This window comes from Mus musculus, chromosome 2 (genome assembly GCF_000001635.26).
Source record: "Mus musculus strain C57BL/6J chromosome 2, GRCm38.p6 C57BL/6J".
In the NCBI taxonomy this organism is placed as follows: Eukaryota; Metazoa; Chordata; class Mammalia; order Rodentia; family Muridae; genus Mus; species Mus musculus.
Window position 1 is genome coordinate 44838674 of NC_000068.7, and position 25177 is coordinate 44863850.

The 25177-nt window shown below is 36.9% G+C and overlaps 1 protein-coding gene across 9 annotated transcripts in view; it reads right to left on the reverse strand.

Moving 5' to 3' along the window:
* Window positions 1-25177, reverse strand: part of Gtdc1 (glycosyltransferase-like domain containing 1) — a 363306-nt gene that overhangs the window by 274262 nt on the left and 63867 nt on the right. For 8 of the 9 annotated variants that reach the window (XR_003952199.1, XR_003952196.1, NR_156430.1 and 5 more), the window contains exon 2: window positions 21618-21653. The gene's annotated coding sequence lies outside the window, so the exon portion shown is untranslated. Of the gene's footprint in view, window positions 1-21617; window positions 21654-22812; window positions 22950-25177 lie in introns of those variants that run through there. The other variant, NM_172662.3, reaches the window with a different exon arrangement.

Below are 25177 nucleotides of genomic sequence, written 5' to 3' on the forward strand. Positions count from 1 at the left end.
TAAGAACTAAATCACTAAAATTATGCTTTTAAAAAAGTAATATTCCAGTGGATGGAGGCAGGGAATCCCTGTGGTTGAACTGGGGAAAAGCTGGAAGAAGCTGAGGAGGAAGATGGCCCCATTGGAAGATCGGCAGTCTAAACTCACATGGACCCCTGAGATCTCTCAGATACTGAGCCACCAACCAGACAGCACACACCAGCTGGTCTGAGGCCCTCAACACATACACAGCAGAGGATTGCCTGCTCTACAAAATGCAGAAGGATCCTAACTCAAAACATCCAGGAAATCCAGGACACAATGAGAAGACCAAACCTATGGATCATAGGAGTGGAGAATGAAGATTTTCAACTTAAAAGGCCAGCAAATATCTTCAACGAAATTATAGAAGAAAACTTCCCAAACCTAAAGAAAGAGATGTCCATGAACATACAAGAAGCCTACAGAACTCCAAATAGACTGGACCAGAAAAGAAATTCCTCCCGAAAAATAATAATCAGAACAAAAAATGCACTAAAGATAGAATATTGAAAGCAGTAAGGGAAAAAGGTAAAGTAACATATAAAGGCAGGCCTATCAGAATTACACCAGATTTTTCACCAGAGACTATGAAAGCCAGAAGATCCTGGACAGATGTTATACAGACACTAAGAGAACACAAACGCCAGCCCAGGCTACTATACCCGGCCAAACTTTCAATTTCCATACATGGAGAAACCAAAGTATTCCACGACTGAACCAAATTCAGACATTATCTTTCCACAAAACCAGCCCTTCAAAGGATAATAACAGGGAAAAATAACAAAAAAAAAAAACAAAAAACAATAAAAAAAAACGGAAACGACGTCCTAGAAAAAGCAAACCTAAAAAGAAGACAGCCACAAGAACAGAATGCCAACTCTAACAACAAAAATAATAGGAAGCAACAATTACTTTTCCTTAATATCTCTTAATATCAATGGACTCAACTCCCCAATAAAAAGACATAGACTAACTGACTGGCTACACAAACAGGACCCAACAGTCTGCTACAGGAAACCCATCTCAGGGAAAAAGACAGACACTACCTCAGAATGAAAGGCTGGAAAACAATTTTCCAAGCAAATGGTCTGAAGAAACAAGCTGGAGGAGCCATTCTAATATCTAATAAAATCGACTTCCAACCCAAAGAATTCAAAGAATCAACCAAACGAGGAGCTGGTTCTTTGAGAAAATCAACAAGATAGATAAACCCTTGGCGAGACTGACTAAAGGGCACAGGGACAGCATCCTAATTAACAAAATCAGAAACGAAACGGGAGACATAACAACGGATCCTGAAGAAATCCAAAACACCATCAAATTCTTCTACAAAAGGCTATACTCAACAAAACTGGAGAACCTGGATGAAATGGACAAGTTTCTAGACAGATACCAGGTACCAAAGTTAAATCAGATCAGGTTAATGATCTAAACAGTCATACATCCCCTAAGAAACATAAGCAGTCATTAATAAGTCTCCCAACCAAAAAAAGCCCAAGACTAGATGGGTTTAGTGCAGAATTCTATCAGACCTTCAAAGAAGATCTAATTCCAGTTCTTCGCAAACTATTCCACAAAATAGAAGCAGAAGGTACTCTACCCAACTCATTCTATGAAGCCACAATTACTCTGATACCTAAACCACAGAAAGACCCAACAAAAATGGAGAACTTCAGACCAATTTCCCTTATAAATATCGATGCAAAAATACTCAATAAAATTCTAGCTAACCGAATCCAAGAACACATCAAAACAATTATCCATCCTGACCAAGTAGGTTTCATTCCAGGGATGAAGGGGTGGTTTAATATACAGAAATCCATCAACATAATCCATTATATAAACAAACTCAAAGACAAAAAGCACATGATCATCTCGTTAGATGCTGAGAAAGCATTTGACAAAATCCAACACCCATTCATGATAAAAGTCTTGGAGAGATCGGGAATTCAAGGCCCACACCTAAACATGACAAAAGCAATCTACAGCAAACCAGTAGCCAACATCAAAGTAAATGGTGAGAAGAAGCTGGAAGCAATCCCACTACAATCAGGGACTACACAAGGCTGCCCACTTTCTCCCTGCCTATTCAACATTGTACTTGAAGTCCTACACAGAGCAATTAGACAACAAAAGGAGATCAAGCGGATACAAATCGGAAAGGAAGAAGTCAAAATATCACTTTTTGCAGATGATATGATAGTATATATAAGTGACCCTAAAAATTCCACCAGAAAACTCCTAAACCTGATAAACAGGTTCAATAAAGTATCTGGATATAAAATTAACTCAAACAAATCAATGGCCTTTCTGTACACAAAGGATAAACAGACTGAGAAAGCAATTAGGGAAACAACACCCTTCTCAATAGTCACAAATAATATAAAATACCTTGGCAAGACTCTAAGGAAGTGAAAGGTCTGTAGGATAAGAACTTCAAGTCTCTGGAGAAAGAAATTAAAGATCTCAAAAGATGGAAAGATCTCTCATGCTCATGGATTGGCAGAATTAATATAGTAAAAATGGCTATCTTGCCAGAAGACAATCTACAGATTCAATGCAATCACCATCAAAATTCCAACTCAATTCTTCAATGAATCAGAAAGGGCAATCTACAAATTCATCTCAAGTAACAAAAAACCTAGGATAGCAAAAACTCTTCTCAAGGATCAAAGAATCTCTGGTGGAATCACCATGCCTGACCTAAATCTGTACTACAGAGCAATTGTGATAAAAACTGCATGGTACTGGTATAGTGACAGACAAGTAGACCAGTGGAATAGAATTGAAGACCCAGAAATGAACCCACACACCTATGGTCACTTGATCTTCGACAAGGAAGCTAAAACCATCCAGTGTAAAAAAGAGAGCATTTTCAACAAATGGTGCTGGCACAACTGGCAGTTATCATGTAGAAGAATGCGAATTGATCCATTCCTATCTCCTTGTATTAAGGTCAAATCTAAGTGGATTAAGGAACTCCACATAAAACCAGAGACACTGAAACTTATAGAGGAGAAAGTGGGGAAAAGCCTCCAAGATATGGGCACAGGGGAAAAATTCCTGAATACAATAGCAATGGCTTGTGCTGTAAGATCTAGAATTGACAAATGGGACCTCATAAAATTGCAAAGCTTCTGTAAGACAAAAAACACTCAATAAGAAAAAAAGGCCACCAACAGATTGGGAAAGGATTTTTACCTACCCTAAATCAGATAGGGGACTAATATGCAATATGTATAAAGAACTCTAGAAGGTGGACTCCAGAAAATCAAATAACCCCATTAAAAAATGGGGCTCAGAGCTAAACAAAGAATTCTCTCTGAGGAATACTGAATGGCTGAGAAGCACCTGAAAAAATGTTCAACATCCTTAATCATCTGGGAAATGCAAATCAAAACAACCCTGAGTTTCTACCTCACACCAGTCAGATTGGCTAAGATCAAAAATTCAGGTGACAGCAGATGCTGGCGAGGATGTGGAGAAAGAGGAACACTCCTCCATTGTTGGTGGGATTGTAAACTTGTCCAACCACTCTGGAAATCAGTCTGGCGGTTCCTCAGAAAATTGGACATAGTACTTACTACCGCAGGATCCAGCAATACCTCTCCTGGGCATATATCCAGAAGATGTTCCAACCAGTAAGAAGGACACATGCTCCATTATGTTCATAGCTGCCTTATTTATAATAGCCAGAAGCTGGAAAGAACCCAGATGCCCCTCAACAGAGGAATGGATACAGAAAATGTGGTACATTTACACAATGGAGTACTACTCAGCTATTAAAAATAATGAATTTATGAAATTCCTAGCCAAATGGATGGACCTGGAGGGCATCATCCTGAGTGAGGTAACATAATCACAAAAGAACTCACATGATATGTACACACTGATAAGTGGATATTAGCCCAGAAACTTAGAATACCCAAGATATAAAATACAATTTGCTAAACACATGAAACTCAAGAAGAACGAAGACCAAAGTGTGGGCACTTTGCCCCTCCTTAGAATTGGGAACAAAACACCCATGGAAGGAGTTACAGAGACAAAGTTTGGAGCTGAGATGAAAGGATGGACCATCTAGAGACTGCCATACCCGGGGAATCCATCCCATAATCAGCCTCCAAAAGCTGACACCATTACATATACTAGCAAGATTTTGCTGAAAGGATCCTGATATAGCTGTCTCTTGTGAGACTATGCCAGGGCCTAGCAAATACAGAAGTGGATGCTCACAGTCAGCTATTGGATGAATTACAGGGTCCACAATGGAAGAGCTAGACAAAGTACCCAAGGAGCTGGGGGGATCTGAAACCCTATAGGTGAAACAACAACATGAACTAACCAGTACCACCACCCCCCCCCCCCAGAGCTCATGTCTATAGCTGCATATGTATCAGAAGATGGCCTAGTTGGCCATCAGTGTAAAGAGAGGCTCATTGGTCCTGCAAACTTTATACGCTTCAGTACAGGGGAATGCCAGGGCCAAGAAGTGGGAGTGGGTGGGTGGGGGAGTGTTTGTGGGAGGGTGTGGGGGACTTTTGGGATAGCATTGGAAATGTAAATGAAATAAATACCTAGTTAAAAAGAAGAAAGAAAAATAAAAAGATAATTAAGACTAAAACTCTTCAATAAAGGAAAAATTCATAGGCATCTCTGTATAATTCTAGAAAATATGTTTTCTGTTTTTGGAGAGAAATCACAGAAAACTTATCACCTGAAATGTATTTGCACTGAACAGCAGGTAAGAAGTAATGACTCAAAGTTTCCTAAAGGCAGCCAGCATGGCCCTGATCTATTCAGTGGCCTTGTCTGTCACTACTGTTTCTTTATCAATTGGTTTCTCACTATATAGTCCCATGATATAAATACTTTGTTAAATCAAGCAGAAAAACTACAACACATACTATTCTTTGGAAACATAACAGACTGCATGTCTTCCTTCCTTATCATAAAATAATTTTCTATTTTGTGAAATGTACGTTAAAGAGAACAAGGTTATTAGCTGTTAGATAATTCCAACATATAACTATATATAACCATGTAGGTAAGACTGAAACTATAAGCCTCTATTTAATTAAATGATATCCAGTCAATAAACCACCTAAATCATCTTAGAGAAACTGTAGTTTAAAGCCTAAAATTAACTGCATAATATCCTATATTTTTTTATAATAGCTGCACTATTGGTCTTAGCAGAATCTTATCATTTTCCTAGTTCTGTGCTCTAAGGCCTATTTCTTGTCCATATTTCTAGATTATACTTCTTAGAAATGAATTTAAAATATCAGATAAATTCAACACGTTTCACAATATAAGCTTTTTAATAGACTTACTCTTTTCTTATAGTAGTGAAAAAGCTAATAGCATACCTCTTGTGATATTTAACAGTAATGATTCAGCATTCATTACTGCATGTATTAGTCATAAATTTACTCAGCTTTAGAGTTTAGACTGCAGAGTCAGGAGAGATATTATGCTACCTCTCCTGAGTATTTCTACAGTACAAACAAGCACAGGTGATGGTAAGATTTCAACCACCTGCAAAGTAAATAAAAATAATTTAAAATGTACAATGAATCAATGAATGATGCTACCTAAACTACTGATATATAAGATTATCTATATAATACTCTGTCCTATTCCAAAAAAAAAAAAAAAATACCAAGAAACCAATATAAAGATTTTTAACTTTTTACTTAGCAAGTCCACTTCCCAATAATAACCTACACAGTAATGAAGAATCCTTATTATAAATTCCTTTCCTGAACAAAAAGTAATCAAGAGGGCTAAAACGACAGCTAAACAGTTAACAGCATTAACCTCCTCTTTCAGATGACCAGGGTTCAATTTCCAGAGCCTGTAACCTGAGTTTCATAGGATTCAATGGCCTGTATTCTCAGCCAACATTGCAGCCACAAGGCATACATAAAGCCACACAGGCACACACAACACATACACTTTAAAAGAAATTCTAAAACAAACTCAAAATATTCAAGAATAAGGATTTCACAATTAAATAATGAAAAATCATATTGATGTGTACATAATTAAAAATAAGCCTATGAAAAATGTATGATAATATGCCCTAAAATCTAGAGCAACAGTAAACACACACTAAAGATAAAACAATAATCTGTGGTGGGATTACCAGTCATTTTAGTCCTCTTTCTGTTTCATTTTATCCCTTTTTATTCCTAAAGTTAAAGTCACAGAATATGTTTCAATTTCAATTAAATAAAACTATAGTTTTTGTTAAATTTAGGAAAGAAAGACAAATTGTTTGAAATAACAAACTAATTTCCAATGACTGAAGGCTTACTGTCTCCTCCAGGAGCTTACAAATGGTTTTTGAAATTATTGTAACGCTTGTTGTCATGTTAATTATGTTACCTGCAAGTAAGAAGACTAAAGGAAGCCTGTCCTCACTTGGTTTTTGAATGGTCCATAAAATTACAGGCAGCCAACAGATAAGCAGAGAGACAGGAGCAGGACGTTTAGGATTCCGGGGAAGGGAAGAAGGAAGAAGAGGGGATTCTGTCATGAACAGGGCTTAGGAGATGGTCCACACTGGAAAGGCACAGGAGGGAGAGACTGCTAACATGTAGGTGCAGGGGAAAAGCAGCTCCAGGAGGGCTATTGTCTTAGTTCGGGTTTTACTGCTGTGAACAGACACCATGACCAAGGGAAGTCTTATAAGGCCAACATTTAATTGGGGCTGGCTTATAGATTCAGAGATTCAGGACATGATCATCAAGGTGGGAGTATGGCAGCATCTAGGCAGAGCTGAGAGTTCTACATCTTCGATCTCCAGGCAGCTAGAGTGAGGATCTTAAGCCCATGTCCATGGTGGCATACCTACTCTAACAAGGCACACCTCCAAATAGTGCCACTCCCTAGTACACTATTTGTACCAAGCATTTCCAAACAATCACAGCTACCCAGTAGGGTCCAGGGAAACAGGATAAGATATAGATTTAGTTAAAAATTAACTCAGAAATATCAGAGTGAAGGCTAGTCGCGTGGACTTAGGGAGTAGCCCAACCATTGAGCTGTTTAAGGTATTTAAAATAAGGCTGTGTATTTCAGAAATCCAAAATATTGGGGCATTAATTAGAAGCACCCGTGCACCAGCTGAGAATTATAGAGCAGTTAATTTAGTACCACAACATGTAACTATTATTATTATGAAGAAATTTACTCTTACAACTATCAACAAGAGGTTGATGCAACTAATGATGCTCCAGCAGTTCTCAACACTACAATTTGGTTTACAAATAGAACTTGTCAGGTGCATGGAATAAAAGTTAATTCTCAATGAATTTTAAAGTGCACTTAAATTGTTAAATAGCTATAAACAGATCAAGATTACTATATATACGTATGTGGAATCTATACATAGGCAGACTATGTTAGGATAAAAGTATTGTGTTGATAATAGTTGTAAGCAGGAACACAGAAACTGTAATATAAAGTCTGGAAGTCTAAGTAAAATGCTGAAATTAATTTATGCTATAATTAAATACACATGGATCTAAAAGGATGAGAAAATTATTGAATTAAAATAAATAAAATTGAAAAGTTTCAAAATATGAGAGCAAATACGAAAACAAAGTGTGGGGCAGAGACTGAAGGAAAGGCAATCCAGAGACTGCCCCACCTGGAGATACATCCCATATACAATCACCAAACACAGACACTATTGTGGAGGCCAAGAAGAGCTTGCAGACAGAAGCCTGATATAGCTGTCTCCTGAGAGGCTCTGCCAGAGCCTGACAAATACAGAGGTGGATACTCTAGCCTCTGAGCACTGGGTCCCCAATGGAGGAGTCAGAGAAAAGACTGAAGGAGCTGAAGCACATGAAGCAGAGGATGGCCTTGCCCGGCATCAGTGTGAGGAGAGGACCTTGGTCCTGTGAAGGCTCAATGCCCCAGTGTCGGGGAATTCGAGAGTGGGGAGGCAGAAGAGTGGGTAGGTGGGTGGGGAACACCCTCACAGAAGCAGGGGGAGGGAGGATGGGATAGGGGTTTCAGGGCGGGGGAGACCGGGAAAGGGGATAACACTTGAAATGTAAATAAAGAAAATTTCCAATAAAAAAAATTTCTAGTTTCACACTTAATTTCAAAAGTGCCTTACACTGAAAAAGCAAAGCATGTTATTACATAATCATGTAGGTTAAATGATAACAAATGAAAGGGATTGGGTGAACAGTCAATAAAGATAGTTTTACAATTTTAAGACTGTCCCTTCTGAAATTTCCCTATATCAGTATACACATAATAAATTCACATATATATATGTTTATATATATATACACATAATAAATTCACACACATATACACACACACATATATTCAATAAAAATTACCTAGTATCAACTGAGACTTAGCAGACAAGTATTTTAATGTAACCCATAAGTTCTGGCATGTTTTAAAATTTAAACTGTATGTTTTAGTTTTTGAATAAAAAGTCTTCAAAAAATTTTAATTCTGAAAAACTTAACCTAAAATACAGAAGAAAAAGAACACTTCCACAAAAAGATTAGAAACAATAAACTTCCCAGAAAACATATTAAAAATTATTAATAAAAATAACCAGTATGTTAATAAAAGCAAAGGAAAATCTATTTCATGCATTTAAAGGGACATCAAGAATCTACCAAAACAAAAAACAAAACAAAACAAAACAAAACAAAACAAAGAATCTATCAAAAAACAACTTTCTACAGCAATAGTAAGCATGAACTTAGTTGAGAAAATACTGTGATCTTTGGAAGGTGTTGTATGACATCTTTATGACCACTGTGGTCCCTGAGAAGATCATTCCCAACATTAGTATTCTGGTCTCTAAAAAAACTGATATATAAAATTTGTAGTAAAAAAAAAGATATGCATTTTATGAGTTTCTAAAGGGAATTCTTATATCAATGAATGCCATAAAATAATATTGATTTGATAACCTAATTTTTTTACTGTCAAATTATCGTCTTTGGAATTCTAGAAAAAATAGCCCAATCAGGTTTGCCATAAAATAATCATGATTTTAAAAAAGGTTTGGCTGCCTGACAAAAAGCAAAACATACCTTTAAAAAAAATTAGCACAAAAATGAAATAATTTAAAACATCAGGTTACCTTTAAGATATTGGGGACCCTAAAAATGGCTGGTACACTGGGTCGGGTTGACACTCCTGCTAATGTATCTGTCAAACACCAATTCATCAGCAGCTTGCTTTTATGACAATTAATCACATTTATGACACTCTCCTTTCTTACCATACTAGATGTGACATACAATGTACTGAAATAAAAGGTGATTTTTGTGTGTATCTAAGGGTTTCCACTGCTGTGTAGAGACACCATGACCCAGACAACTCTCATAAAGGAAAATATTTAATTGAGGCTGACTAACAAGTTTCAGAGGTTTAGTCCATTATCATCATGGTAGAAAGCATAGTAGCATCCAAGCAGACATGATGCTGGAAGAGAGTTCTACATCTTGATTCACAGGAGGAGAAGAAAAGAAAAGAAAAGAAAAGAAAAGAAAAGAAAAGAAAAGAAAAGAAAAGAAAAAAGAAATCAAAGGAAGTTGCTATTTGTGGAAATTCACAACAGATCTACCATATTAACTAACACGACCACTTCTGGGCATATACCCAAAAACCTCAACTTCCTACTCTAGAGACAAATGGTCACCCATGTTCAGAGATGTTCTATCCATATTTAGAAGGGCATGCAAGCTGACTATGCATCCATCAATTGATGAATGGTTAGCAAAAATATGATACCTATACACAATGAAACTTTGTTCAATTTTTAAATAAATAATTATGAAATTTGCAAGTAAACTGGTGGGAGGCCAAAAAAAAAAAAACACCCACGAAACAACAAAAAAACATTACACAGAGGGAAGTTACTCAGAACGAGAAAAATAAATATTTTCTCACTGATGTGTGAGGTTTAGCATAAAATATTTAGATGTGACTCTTTAACTTGGAAGACCTATAGAACCCAGGAAGATGGAAAGGAGGGAGAAAATTCTTAAGGATTGAAAATAACAGTAGAACACAGGTTATATGAAGGGGTAAGGGGGAATAATAAAAGCAGGTTTTAAGTTGGTAAGATGGGAGGAATGGTACCATAGGATAGGAGATGTTAAGGGAGGGGTAACTAATTATAATGATATATTCAAAAAGTCAGGATTAAACCTACTACTTTATAATCTTCATTCGTGTGTGTGTGTGTGTGTGTGTATGTGTGTGTGTGTGTTGAAATTACCCTATACATAGAACTGTGCTCATCTTAGAAACTATAGGTTGCCAAATAAAAAGCCTATGTCAAGTGAAAAATTACCTTCAGATGTTTCCCAGAGACCCACAAAATAATAAAGGCCACTGATGTTGTTTTTGGTGTTCCACCAAAACCTATGGTAAGAACTTACTACTAAAGATACTACACACATTGGTCACAGGACAAGAAGGCAGCTTTCTCCCTGTTTATTTAACAACTTTATGGCATGACAACTGAGCAGTATTAAATGAGTTTAATCACCTAAACTAATCTGGCTACCTCCCAGCCAAAATCCCTGAGACAGTTGCATTTTATGGCTTACCCTGCCCCAGCTATTTTCTTATGTCTCCTGGACTCTCTCCTCATTGTTGAACCCCAGTTCTGCTCTCTCCCTCTCACTCCCCTGTCTGGGAGGAAGTCCAATCCTATTCTCTCCCCTGCTCAGTCACTGGCTGACTGGCTTCTTTATTGACCAATCATGGAATAATTGGGGAGCAATATTTACAAAACATTGAGACAGTAGATTCTCCACATAATAGATATGCAACCAGATATGGGGGCACAGAAATCAGCATTGGAGTAATATAAGAATACTCTTTACATAATGTATAGTAACATTATTCCTAGACCAGAATACTCACAGAAAAGTGGCAGAACACAAAATTGACACACAAAAATCAGTAGCCATCCTATATACTGACAACAAACACACTGAGGAGGAAAACAGGGAAATAATTCCATTTACAATAACCTTTTTTTAAAGTGGTTAAACCTAACCACAGAGGAAAAAGAAAAATGAATGCTAAAAACTAAACAAAACACAAGGTAAAAAAGACCTCTAAAAACCACAATGCAGGACTTGGAGAGATGACTCAGAAGTTAAGAGAGAGCTACTCTTCCACAGGATCAAGTTTGGTTTCCTAGTACTCACATTGGATGAATTACAAAAACTTTAACCCTAGCTGTAGGGGAACCAATTCAGACAAACCCTTTTTCTAAAAACAAAAATATAAATTGGGATAGTTTGAATAGGAATGTTCCCCCATAGACTCATGTGTGTGAATGCTTGGCCAATAGGAAGTGGCACTTGTAGGAGGTTTGGCCTTGTTCGAGAAAGTGTATCACTGTGGAGGCAGGCTAGAAGGCCTCAGATACTCAAGTTAAGTCCAGTCTGGTATTCTCCTTCTGTTGCCTGCAGATGTAGAACTCTCAGCTCCTTTTCGAACACCACGTCTGCCTGCATGCCACCATGCTTCTCATCATGACAATAAAAGAATAAACCTCTGAATCTATAACTAATCATAATTAAATGTTTTCCTTCCTAAGTACTGCTGTGGACGTGATGTCACTTCAGAGCAATAAAAACCCTAAGACATAAATGTACAAATACAAAATACAAATAAATATTTTCAAAACTCCAATTCATTTGTTCATAGAAACTAACACAGCAATCTTAAATTTCATACGTCAGCAAATAACCCAAAATGACCAAAGCAATGCTGAATAATTAAACACACTGCAAAAGCTATCACCATTCTGTATTTGACATTAAACTACAGAACCATAGTGATAAACATGTTATGGTACTGGCATAAAAACAGACACAGGACTAGAAGTGAGGATCCAAATAACAGCCCAAGCTCTAACAGAAACCTATTTTTTTAAAAGATTTATTTATTTTTATGTGGATTGGTCTTCTGCCTGAATGTCTCTGAGATGGTGCCAGATACTCTTGAACTAAAGTTTTGGACTGTTGTAAACTGCCATGTGGATGCTGGGAATTGAACTCGGGTCCTCTGGAAGAGCAGCCAACTGCTGAGCCATCTCTCCAGCCCCAGAAACATTGAGTTTTACAGAGACAGAAAATCTTCTTGGAGAAAAGACATTTTCAAAAATGGTGCTAAACAAATTGGGTAGCTACATATAGAAGAATGAAACTAGAGCCTAATTTCTTATTCTGAACAAAACTCCAAATGGATCACTAACTTCCACATATGATATTGTGAGCGTACTAGAGAAGAAAGTAGGGTATACACTTCAAGGTACAGGCAAAATAAACACTTTTTGAATAGAACTTCAGTAGCATAGGAATCAAGACCAACAACTGACAGAGGGATCTCATGAAACTAAATTAATTCTATATAAAAAGTATGAATGAAACAGCAACCTAATGAATGAGAGAAAGTTTTTTATCACAATAATCCAATTGAGAATTGGTTTCAAGAATACACAAGGGACTCAATAAAAGTTAATGCCAAGAAAACAATCTATTGTTTAAAATAGGATATGGAAATACACTCAGGGTTCTCAAAAGAAGAAATAAAAATGTCCAAAAAAATTTTCAGATCTGTCAATATCTTTAGACACCAGAGCAACTCAAATTAAAACTTGTAATGAGGATTTTGGAATTTTGATTTCTTTAAAAAAAAAAAACACAGAAATATTGTAACAATGTTTTATTTTAATCCCAAAATGTGGAATATGGGGCTGTTTCAGATTGTGACTATGATTTGCCTCATGCTCTAGCAGGAGCGTGATTTTGACAGCTGCCGATAGTTTCTATAATTGTGTAACAGAATTCTGGGGACTTTCTAAAGGAGTATACAAATTCTAGAACCCCAATAATTTTGTTGGTGGGTTGTTGGTTATTATTTGTCAAAGTTTCTTAGGTAGTCATGCACAAAGAAGAAAAGAAGAAAAAATTGGAAATCTGATCATGAAGATCAAACTTGCCCCAAAGAACTCTATACCCCTAAACATCAGGAAGTAGTCTAACCATAACATTACCCTCTTTCTGACCCTTTACTATCCATGGATATCTTTTCTTTCCTCTCTTTTTTCTCTCTTTGGATCACATCCAAAGACTTCTAGGTCTATGTGATCTGGCTAGAATGCAGACATGCCATGGATAACAGTATGATCTGGCTAAAACGCAGGCACACCCTAAGTACACAACTATAATTCCAAACAATGAAAGTAAAGTTAGTTTATAGAAAGAAGCAGCTATGTTTGAAAGTAACATAGAATTGAGGGGTTGACAAAGTGCTGAATCAGAGAAAAAATTGGCAGAATGAATCAGAGATAGGATAAGCCCAACTCTCAAGAGAACAAACAGAAATGAGAGGAGACTATTTAAGGATTCACAGTGGCAGGGGTAGGGGGTACATTTCCCAGGACAAGTTGTAGGTGAAGACAGAAGGAGTCGAGCCAGAAAATTAGAACAGACTGCCAGGGTTAGTTTAAATACAGGCAGAACAATTCAGTCAGAAGCCAAGAGAAGCCAGTTTGAATCAGGTAGCTTGGAAAGGAGTAGGGGTCAGCTGAGTTGAATCAGACAGAGTTTAGAAAGTGCAAGGAAGAGTGAGTTTATTCAGCAGTAAGCCTCTGAGATGACAATCACATCTGGCAAATAAAAGTTACACTTACACATAAGAGACAAAGGCAAATTGGAACTGACCTAGACGCTTTATCCCTGCTGGCTGGTTTCACTGGAACGGAAGGTGCTACTTACACTGCTGGAGGAGAAGCGTTATCAAGTGTTCCCCACCTGTGAACGAACCCTGAAAGCTAAAGATTGACCAAGGTAACAAGATAAGAAGATAAACCAACTGTGTAATAGTGACACAAAAGTTTGGGGGCTATTTACCTATGTTCTCATTGAATTTAAGGTCTGCTCCACAAGATGGAACTCATCTTCATACTTAATACTTAAATACTTACAACTTAAATACTTATCTTTATATCCATAAATCAGCACAGCTCTCAACCTCCATCAAAGGTTTTGAGACAGCCAGGGCTACACAGAAAGACCCTGTCTCTGGGAAGGGGACACGCGCACGCACACGATTTTCTTTCTTTTCTTAATTCCCACAACTTACAAAAGCATTTTAAACTCTGAAATAGGTCACTCTCATATGTAACATACACATAAATAATAGGTGATTATGGGGGAGAAAAGAGGAAAGGAAGACAAGAAGAAAAGGAGAAGGAATCAAGCAGTTCAAACTATGACTTACTTTTCAACTCCATGGATATTCTAGAAAGCAGATTTAGAATAGTATATACTAATATATGCAGTATAGTTTTAAAACAAAGGTGATTCACACATGTACATGTTTTTCCAGCTTCAAAACTAACCAAAGAAAAAATACCCAACAAATATTTTGTATATTACTTTCTAGTAAAGATATATCATTGTAATAGTTCATCTATGTCTTAAAGTTCCCTTAATTAATAATCTCCATTTGTAACTATTCTCCAAAACACACATACATATTGAACAAATTTTAAATAAGTACTGTAACAGTTATCTTAAGAAATGTAGAGTGCTTAAAAGATTCATTAATTTCATTTACCAACAACTCCATACTTTCTCTGCCTTTTTTTAATTCAGATATATTTCACTGTGGCCATTCTAAGGAAAATTACACATTCAAAAAACATTTGAGTTCCTCCTAGTTACCCTTTCAGTGGGTGAGGGTAATGACAGAGTAAAAAAAACAAACAAACAAACAAAAAGACATCACATTCTTCACAGGCCTTCTTTTCTTTGCACTACCCCCACCCCCAATTTGGTAAAATTTCAACTTCAAATCTCTGAAGGCAGAAAACAGTGGGTAATATCTAATGCTCTCTAACAGCAGCTTATTTTTAAGGATGGAAAGGGGAGTCAGGGGAATGTGCTTACTCCAATTTGTAAAGAACCAGCATATGGAATAAGCCATATTTTACTCTATTCCTCTAAAATAAAATTATAGGAACATAGTAAGTTGCAGAGAGAGGAAGTAAAAGAAAGATCAGATGTTTTAACTAGGGATAGTGGTTAAATGGCAAATAAATCAAAGTTATCTAGCTCTACACTCTCACTGAGATGAGGTGTACACAAGCATTGATTTACTTTATTACTTAGCATTGTTCATAGGACTCAGCTTCCTCTGTAAGGCAGATTGAAGACTCCAAAAACAAACAAACAAACAAAAAGATCATAATCACAGTAAGATAACCTGAGTGCTATCTTGAAGACAGATATTCAAAGACAGTCTATAAATATGCACATCTGAAAAGAATAATCAAAGAACAGCATGCAGCTATGTTTGGAAGATCATCTCAACTTCAATTTCATCAGCTGTTTTTTCTTTAAAAAAATAATTCTACCGTTCTTACATGATATATAATTCCTCCTCTCAAATCTACTTTTATTTAGTTATCTGTTGTTGCTGTTGCTGCTGTTGCACTAGAGGCTGAGTCTACAATAAACTGAACAGACAGCATACAAAAGGCTTTAGGACTATAGCACGTGGTCCGGGGAAAGGGACGATCTGGCCCACCTCCATTTCAATCTGCAAGCCTGTCCACCTCTACAACACATTAGACCACTTCGAAAAATTTAAGATGGAAATGCAACATTAAAAAGACTGTATCTTTAGCATTACCATACACACACACTTTGGAAATTCTGCTGATAAAACATAATAAGCATTGCTTTAATTTGCAGTTTGAGATTTGGGATACAACACCCAACCCAGGCATACAAATCTAGACCACTATTCAAAAGAAACAGTATTTCAGCAGGGTATGTGTGGGTATTCAACTTACGCTCTGGAAATTGAAAAATTTTTAAAAGGCCACACTTTTACAGAGGCACATTGGCAAGAGCTGATGTAACAGATGACACATTCTTGGAAATCAAATAAAAGCATTAGGGAAATACCCATTGTTGCCTGGTGAAGGCCTAATCACATGGACACAGCTGGAACCAATGTAGATCATTCATTAATAAAAACGTATTGTAGTCACCACTTTTTGATGCATTTGAATTGCTGTTATAGCCAATTCCCAGAATTTCTTTGTGTGGTGTTGGTAAGATTGTTTTAGTATGAAATGTGAGAAGATTTAGGACAAGGATTAAAAAAAAAGTTCTGATATAAAAAATGAAAGTTACTCAAAAATCAAAACGTCATCTTACCTGGCATATACTAACAACAGTTCAAACTATGCAGTATAATCCTGAAAAGGGGGAGTGCATATGGTACTACAGAACAAAAGTGAGCAGGTGAGATGTCACAAAAAATGTGAAACATTCGTGAAAGTACTATAGAAAATTAGGCACAGAAGAAATTCAAATATATCAAAAATTAGAGAAATTGGAATCTAAAAATATCCTCTTGAAAAGTATTTCCCACTGAACTATGACACTGACCTACAAACACCCTGTGTGCTTAAAAGAAAAACTATTCCTGTTTTGAAACACATAATTTAGAAATCATAATTTACTGTTCTAGTTACTTAACAGCTAACAATTCATTCAACCATCTACTCAAGGGACTTGTATTTAAAGTTATATTGCTTTTCAAATTCAATAAATCACTAGGTATATCCAAAAATTTGTTACATGGCATATTAAAATCACAGTTAAAATCAGTATCATCTCACTTTTTGTTATCTAACAAATTTGCCATATTTCCACAAATAGAAATTAAGTTACACTATAATATTTGAAAACCACATGATATCAAACCAAAATCATTCTTACTACATTCTGAATTAAACAAAATATAAAATGTATTGTCTACAATGAAAACTTTAATAACACTGATCAAAAGTTGCTTACATTTTATAATTCCTAAATATGCAATATTTCTCCTATGCATCTATGTGTGTATTTCCTAAGTTAATAATAGCCTAAGCACAGGATAAAAAGTGTGGGGTTTAGATAAAATTATTTTTAAAGTTAATAAATATTATTTAGTTTATAGAACTATCCACTATAGCCAATTACAATATTTTCAAACCTTGGCACCAGGGATTAAAGACAAAACTATAATGAACTTAAACTAGAACAAAGTAAATAAAGTTTCAGTGGTGTCCCTTCCAGTATTGCCATATCAGAAGCTTAAAGTTAACCTAAATATTCAATCCATGAAACCTGGCAGGCAACTTACCCAGATTCTTTTCAATGCTTCCTGAACAACAACAACAACAAAAAAAGTCTTAGGTGAAATCACTGAGAGAAAGGTAATTGTACTAAGATGTACATAAGCACTAAACCTAAACATAAAAGCAATTTGAATATTTGTTTGTTTTGCTAAAGTAATGAGGCAATGTGTTGCTGAACCTGTCTTAAATGAGAAAAAATAACAGGTGAGTTTATTTGATGCATAATTCTAATCTACCTGTTTACCCAAACTCTTGCAATGAATTTAAAATATTTCCCAAATGAAAAATACATCTCAGAAAAAGAATAACAGCTAGATATCACAATCATCTTAATGAATCCATTACAGATGTAATTTCTTGTACACATAGCATTTAAAACTACTTATTAATAACGCTAGCACAAATCACCATTTACCTTTTGGTCACATATGTTATGCTGTTACAAGAATATATTATGTTTTTCTCTCAAAATAAGTAATATTTTAAATAAAAATTGGTCAAAATAATATCAGTCTCAGCTCCAAAAACATATTGTCTTTATGTTTATATTGATTATAAAACACTAATATTTAAAATATAACTTGAAAGCATATCATTTTTCATTAATATAAAAGAAAATATATTTTGAGGAACTTCTACAAATTTTCACAAAATTCTTAAAGTAAAAGGCCTCTTCTCAAACCAACTCCATTTAAAAACTCATAACATCATATTTTCAGACTTCTAACAGTAAGTCATCAACTGTAATTTCTTGAAAATTGGGAAAAATGTTTAAAGCAGTCTGTTTTGCCTTGCATAATGATTTGAAAGGAATTAAATATGCATCCTTTAATTTCATAGAATTTCATTTCTATATCTATGAACTTATCAGACATTCTAAAACTGACAAATTTCAAGAGTTTTGAACTGACCCTGATTTTTAGATAAAAATAGAAAGAAGTTGCAATACTTTTGGTCTAAATGAGTCGTATTATGGCCTCTCCATGAAGGGAGCATGCCTGGTACTGTTAAAGGAACAGTAACCGTAGCTACATAGGTCACAGGCCTAGAGAGAACCTAGTAAATTAAACGACTATCAAAGCATCTCTCGGTGCTCACCAGAAATGATGCTTCTTTTGCCATAACTTCAGTAATGTCAGTTAACAAGAAACCATCAGCTGATTAGCATACAGAGAGTCAGAGACAGAAAGTACACAGCCCTAAATGAGACAGACATATCATACTCTGGTCCCTAAGGGTCAGGGAGCAGAAGAGGGGACAGAAAGATTTTAAGAGACAAAAGTGATTAACAATATAAAGGAAGCAGTGCTCTCCAGATACAACAGAGTAGTTAGAGGTGTGAACTCACTGATTGTACAGCATATACAAAACTTGCACAAGTTTACTACAAAGTCAACTGTGAACAAAATCTCCATAAAAGCGAATAAAGGCAAATTCAATATAGTTCCTCTAAGAAACAATGTCATTTACTTAGTATGGAAATTGTACAGAGAAGGGCACTACTATTTCTCTCTCTCTCTCTCTCTCTCTCTCACACACACACACACACACACACACACACACACACACACTACTTGTTACACAACGGTGGTCAATGGAGTAAGTAGGAGAGATCAAGACTGCTTTCCTTACACCAGTGCTCTTGTGAGAGTATGCCCTCTGCATCACAAAAAAACACAAAACATGCTGGCTATAAGCCTGTATTATACCAAGCTGCGTGTACATTCTTGCTAGACTCCCTCAGTTGACAGTATAGGACTATCACTTTAATGCACGTAAAGAACAAAGTAATGTGGCACACGGTGGCTGTTGAGCTTTTGTTTTGGGGGGGGGGGGGATTTGTCCCTTGAAAGTCAGGTTAACATTTTGCTTTTCTTTGATAGGTATTGAAAAGACTAGAGAAACGAGAGGTACACTGAAGGATGTATCCGCTGCCTAATGAAATTAAAGACAAGTACAACACTGCTGATTTAGAAGACATATGAAAAAGTAATATTTTTTAGCTTAAACTTCATAAAGGTTCTAAGATATTTAACTACTTGTTTAAAGAATAGAGACCAAGAAACACATTATTAGTAATCACATAGTCATACATAAAATATTATGAACACTGATATTAACATTTTTAGGTCTCTATGCAGAGTGAATTGTTTCAGCTGCTAGTCTAACCTTGATCTCTCCAGAATTAAATAATCTGGGGAAAATATTATTTAGAATCTGAATATTTTATACCTTCACAAGGAAAGAGGTAAAAAATGATTTAAAAATATGCTTCAATAATTGAACCACAAATCATCTAGAAATCTGTCAGACACAAACAGGAAAACCTTCTCTGCCATCCTATTGAAATCTGTACTAGCAGCAAAGCTAACACAAATGAGAAGGACGAGTGTGCACTGCTTCAACCTTCAACTAATATCACTATCTGAATTGGTGACTAAAAACACCAACACGCCATTATCTCCCAGAATATGACCTTTCTCTCTCTAATGTACCAGATAAGTAGAGATGGAGGCCCATTTCCAACATACCAATTGAAAAGAAAGAATGAACTGTGACAAGCCCAGATCCCATGCTGGCACACTTTACACTAAGCTCAGCATCATCTAGAAGCAGTATGCTTCTCCCTGCCAATCAGGGCAGGGAAAGTTGTATAACTAACACATTGCTGATAAATAGTACCAAAGGTCTTACAGCTGCTTCTGCGTGCATATCTCCATTGGATCAGTTGTTAAAGACCAGTAGCTGTCACAGAAATAGCAAGAACTAAAAGCAGTTACCTCAAATGGAGGCATGGAATATTTACCAGCTGAGCCTATGTAATTTCCAACAAAATGATCCCCTACCCAGTTTTCTTCATGACCACAAAATCTGACAGCAACTACTGATACATTGTATGAAAAGGTGGCAAGGGAATAAAAACATGGAGAAGAAACCAAGTGAGAACATGGCCAAACTTCTAACAATCGCCATGCTTCTCACAACTCAGACTGCTGCACAGACATGATACTATAGGAGGACAGCTAAGCTAGCAGGTTCCAGGACAATGGTTTACTTGCTGGCATGGGTATGTCTGTCATGGTATTAAAGAATGCATTAACCTCTTTCCTTTCTTTCCTCTAGCACACACTGGTGGTGCCATTTACTGTGTAGGACATTGACAACTGAAGGCCAGGCACTCAAGTACTGCCAACATGGTCCAAATAATGATATGTGACTAGCTTTAGTTCAACTAGGAATATGTCAAAATTAAAAGGCTAAAAATAAAAGGTATAAAAGAAACCAGGAAATAAGTCAGGTTTTGTCTGCTCACTCATGGTATAGATGAAATTTGGGAGAGGGGGAGGGATTCCTACAAAAAAGCAGCTGAGCTAATTCAATCATAAAGAAAGATATAAGAAGTTTAATGTGTATAATTTAGCTGACAATCAATAAACAATATGAGAGCTGTCCACAGATCTCCAAAGTCATAAGCGAAGAACTTTTATCTACTATAGATGTTTGATTATATGAAATAATAATGAGATAAAATAAAAATTAAAAAAAAAAAACATGACCTCAAGAAGCAGAGAAATGCTGAGGCATGGTGGAACATTCCTTTAATCCCCACTTTCAGGAGGCAGAGACACATAGGTGTCTATGAGTTCGAGGGCATCCTGGTCTACACAGCAAGTTTCAGGACAAGCAGGGCTTCAAAGAGAAACCCTGGTGGGGATTGGTTTTGGAGAGGAAGGGAGGAAAAGGGAAGAAAGGGGAAGGAGGAGAGAGGAGAAAGAAGCTAGTAAATAAAACAGAAAAGGTACTTCTCTTACAAATATTGACCATCCTACTAGCCACACTACAGTAAACAGCAGATGACAGGGAATGCTACACTGCCAAAGGCCTGGGATGCGTAAGATCTGTTCAAATGAGAGACAGAACAAATATCTGTTAGCCCCAAAGTGGGCACCAAGGTCAAACAAAGAAATAATTCCCCCAAACTGCAGCTGGGTGAACCAATGAGTCTAACTGGGGATATTTATTGTTGCACAGCTAAAGGGTAGAAATGCATAGAATCTACAAGCAGATACATGAGTAACTCAAGGACAGTCTGCTACCACCAACAACGATCTTCAAGGAAAGAGCCTCCTGTGCCACCTAGTGAACCACTCATAAGTGCTCCTGCACCCATCCATATGACCTGTTTCTGAGACACCCTGTGCTTGCTGGGTACCACTCATAGTGTTGCCTCCACTTTGTTTCCTCCTTCCAAGAGAAAACCACGGTAAAGTCTCCTGTGGAGCATCATGGCTGCTCAGATTTCAGAACAGCCTTGGCCATGCCATTTGCCTCCAGGAAAACAGTGTTCTATGGCATAGTCCCATTTGCTCACCTTCTGATCCAGATGAACTGATATCCAATCTTGTACCTGCAAGATCACAAAAGGCATAGTTAAGACTGTTGTCTTCAAATTAAACCCAGTGTGACTTCTGAATGCTGACAAAGACAAAATGCATGCACATAAAGTAAATCCAACTCTTGGACACTCTTACAATAGCAAATGCTTAGTGAGCTGCACTTCCACTAAAAAAAATAGGTACTCTAGAAGACAAAATATCATGATCTCTGGTTACCCTCTTCAAACTTTACAAGTCATGATTTTGTGATACACACTCAACCTCTAGATGATAAGTGCGAGCATTTCTGTATACTTTAAAGAAGTAGGTGAAAGTACTAAACACTTTTAATAAAAGAATTATTCTATCCAAATTCTTGTCAATCTCAATTCAAATTTTTAACAAATAGTTTTGTTCCTACAGACAAACTTGATCAATTCCAGCAGTCAACGTAAGGAAGAGTATGGTAGCCTATTTCCCAAGGGAATACAAACATGCATGCCTTTGTGTGCTATCCTCCTGAATAGAAGGGGTAGTTGAACCAACAAATGCCTGTGTCTAAAGGTAAAGTACACTAAAGGTACTGCAACTTCTTTTCCTTTCTTTTTCCCCCATCAGGCCACTAATTTTGAATGGTCACACCTATTATGTAAAGACATTCAAGCAGCCCCTGGAATGGTCCATGTAACCCTTCAATCAACCCAAGTAAACAATTAACATCCATGTGAATGAATCAGGTTCCAAGTCATCCAGGCCAGTTAAACCTTGAGGTAACTATCTCCACAGCTGACACCTTGACTGCAACTCTGGAGAGCCTAAAACTAGTGGTTTGAAAGGTAAAAATTACATTTCCAATATGCTAAGTAAACTCAAGTCCAACCAAAGTCAAAAAAATTTACAAAGCAGAAATGAGCAAATCAAAGTAGTAAACAATGATAAGGTTAATTAAATCTTATTATTAAGGTAATCTGCTCTTGTGACAGAACCATATTGAAATTTTCCATAGTATCTAGGTTCAAAGTAGCAAATAGCAAGTTTGGTATTAAAATAGTATCACATGACTCTCTTGGCTTGCATTGTTCCTAGATTCTGAAAAGTAAACAATGTAACTGTCTTAGTCAGGGTTTCTATTCCTGCACAAACATCATCACCACGAAGCAAGTTGGGGAGGAAAGGGTTTATTCAGCTTACACTTCCACATTGCTGTTCATCACCAAGGAAGTCAGGACTGGAACTCAAGCAGGTCAGGAAGCAGGAGCTGATGCAGAGGCCATGGAGGGATGTTCTTTACTGGCTTGCTTCCCCTGGCTTGCTCAGCCTGCTGTCTTACAGAACCAAGACTACCAGCCCAGAGATGGCACCACCCACAAGGGGCCTTTCCTCCTTGATCACTAATTGAGAAAATGCCTTACAGTTGGATCTCATGGAGGCATTTCCTCAACTGAAGCTCCTTTCTCTGTGATAACTCCAGCTGTGTAAAGTTGACACAAAACTAGCCAGTACAATTGACCCCTTGTCAATTTGACACACAAACACATCACTAGTAAGCCTCAACCCTTACATTCTTATTCATCCCCAAGGTCTAAATAACTTTAAACATCCCACAGTCTTTACATATTCTTAAAATTTCAATCTCTTTAAAATATCCATCTCTTTTAAAGTCCAAAGTCGTTTTACAATTAAAAGTCTCTTAACTGTGGGCTCCAATAAAATAGTTTCTTCCTTCAAGAGGGAAAATATCAGGGCACAGTCACAATCAAAAGCAAAAATCAATCTCCAACCATCCAATGTCTGGGATCCAACTCACGATCTTCTGGGCTCCTCCAAGGGCTTGGGTCACTTCTCCAGCCATGCCCTTTGTAGCACACACGTCATCCTCTAGGCTCCAGATGCCTGTACTCCTCTGCTGCTGCTCTTGGTGGTCATCTCATGGTACTGGCATCTCCAAAACACTGCATGACCCCTTCAGTCCTGGGCCATCAATTGCAACTGAGGCTGCACCTTCACCAATGGCCTCAACTGCTCTGCGTGACCCCTTCATGCCTTCAAAACCACTACTGCCTGGGTGACCCTTACACATTACCAAGTCCCACTGAAGCAGGAGTGCAACCTTGGCTATCTCTGGAACACAGCCTCTTTCTGCTTTCAGAAAACACTTCCCAGAAGATGTCACCTCAACGATGCTGGTCTCTTCTTAATCACCCCTACATTCTTAGCTCCAGCTAACCACCATCAATAGTCCTAGTAATGCAAAGTTTTTGTTTTAGTAGTTCTGGTATCTTGTTAGTCACAGCTGATTCTTCAGCCCCAGCTAACCAGAATCACAGAATAATCAAACTCCAAAATAGCAATGGCCCTGAAAAGAGTCTTTAATTTTCCCTCTGAAATTTCATAAGCCAGGCCTCCATCTTCTGCACTGTTCTCAACATTATCTTCCAAGCTCCTATACAACATCTGACAGAGCTCTTTACACCAAATAGATCTTCTAGCCCAAAGTTCCAAAGTCCTTCCACAGTCCTCCCCAAAACATGGTCACGTTGTCACAGGAATACCCCACTATTCTGGTACCAATTTCTGTATTAGTTTTTAGGGTTCACTAGAGTCGTAGAACTTATGGATAGTCTCTATATAGTAAAGGAATTTATTTATGACTTACAGTCTGCAGTCCAATTCCCAACAATGGTTCAGTAGTAGCTGTGAATGGAAGTCCAAGGATCTAGCAGTTACTCAGTCCCACATGGCAAGCAGGCGAGGGAGCAAGAGAGAGACTCCCTTCCTCCAATGTCGTTATATTGTCTCCAGCAGAAGGTGTAGCCCAGACTAAAGGTGTGTTCCACCACACCTTTAATCCTGGATGACCTTGAACTTGGAGATTTAATCCTCTGGAATCCATAGCCACTATGCCTCAAGATCTCCATACCAAGATCCAGATCAGAAACTTCTATCTCCCAGCCTCCAGATAAGGGTCACTGGTGAGCCTTCCAATTCTGGATTGTAGTTCATTTCAAATATAGTCAAGTTGACAACCAGGAATAGCCACTAAGGTAACATATACCATGAGTGTGCCTACCTCATTAGACCTTTCTGCAATGCAAACCAGTTTTTTTCCTGATACTAATAACATATTCAAAGATAGAAAAAAGTTGTCTCTGTTTTATAACACCTTCACTTTTACATCATGAGTGACATCTTTTTTTCCACAATTAATTCTTCTATATGTATGCAGAATCCTATTCATGTATGCCATCTCTGAGAACTTGCTCCATCAGTTTCTTTTCTTTATCTTCAACTTTCTACCCACAGTTTGCTTTTCCTTCATCAATAGCACACTTTTTTCAAACCTACCAAACTTATCCATAAAAACGCTCATAAAATATTAACATATGCTCATTAAATATATATATGAAATATATGCATGAAAAATATATATGAAATATATATTTCAACCTATATTCAATGTTCAAATTATTACAACCTAATGTTCTTAGGCATCACTTTACTAAAGTATTTACAATTAAGTTTGGCAAAAAGCCAGTCAGTCTGCCTAGTTTCATTT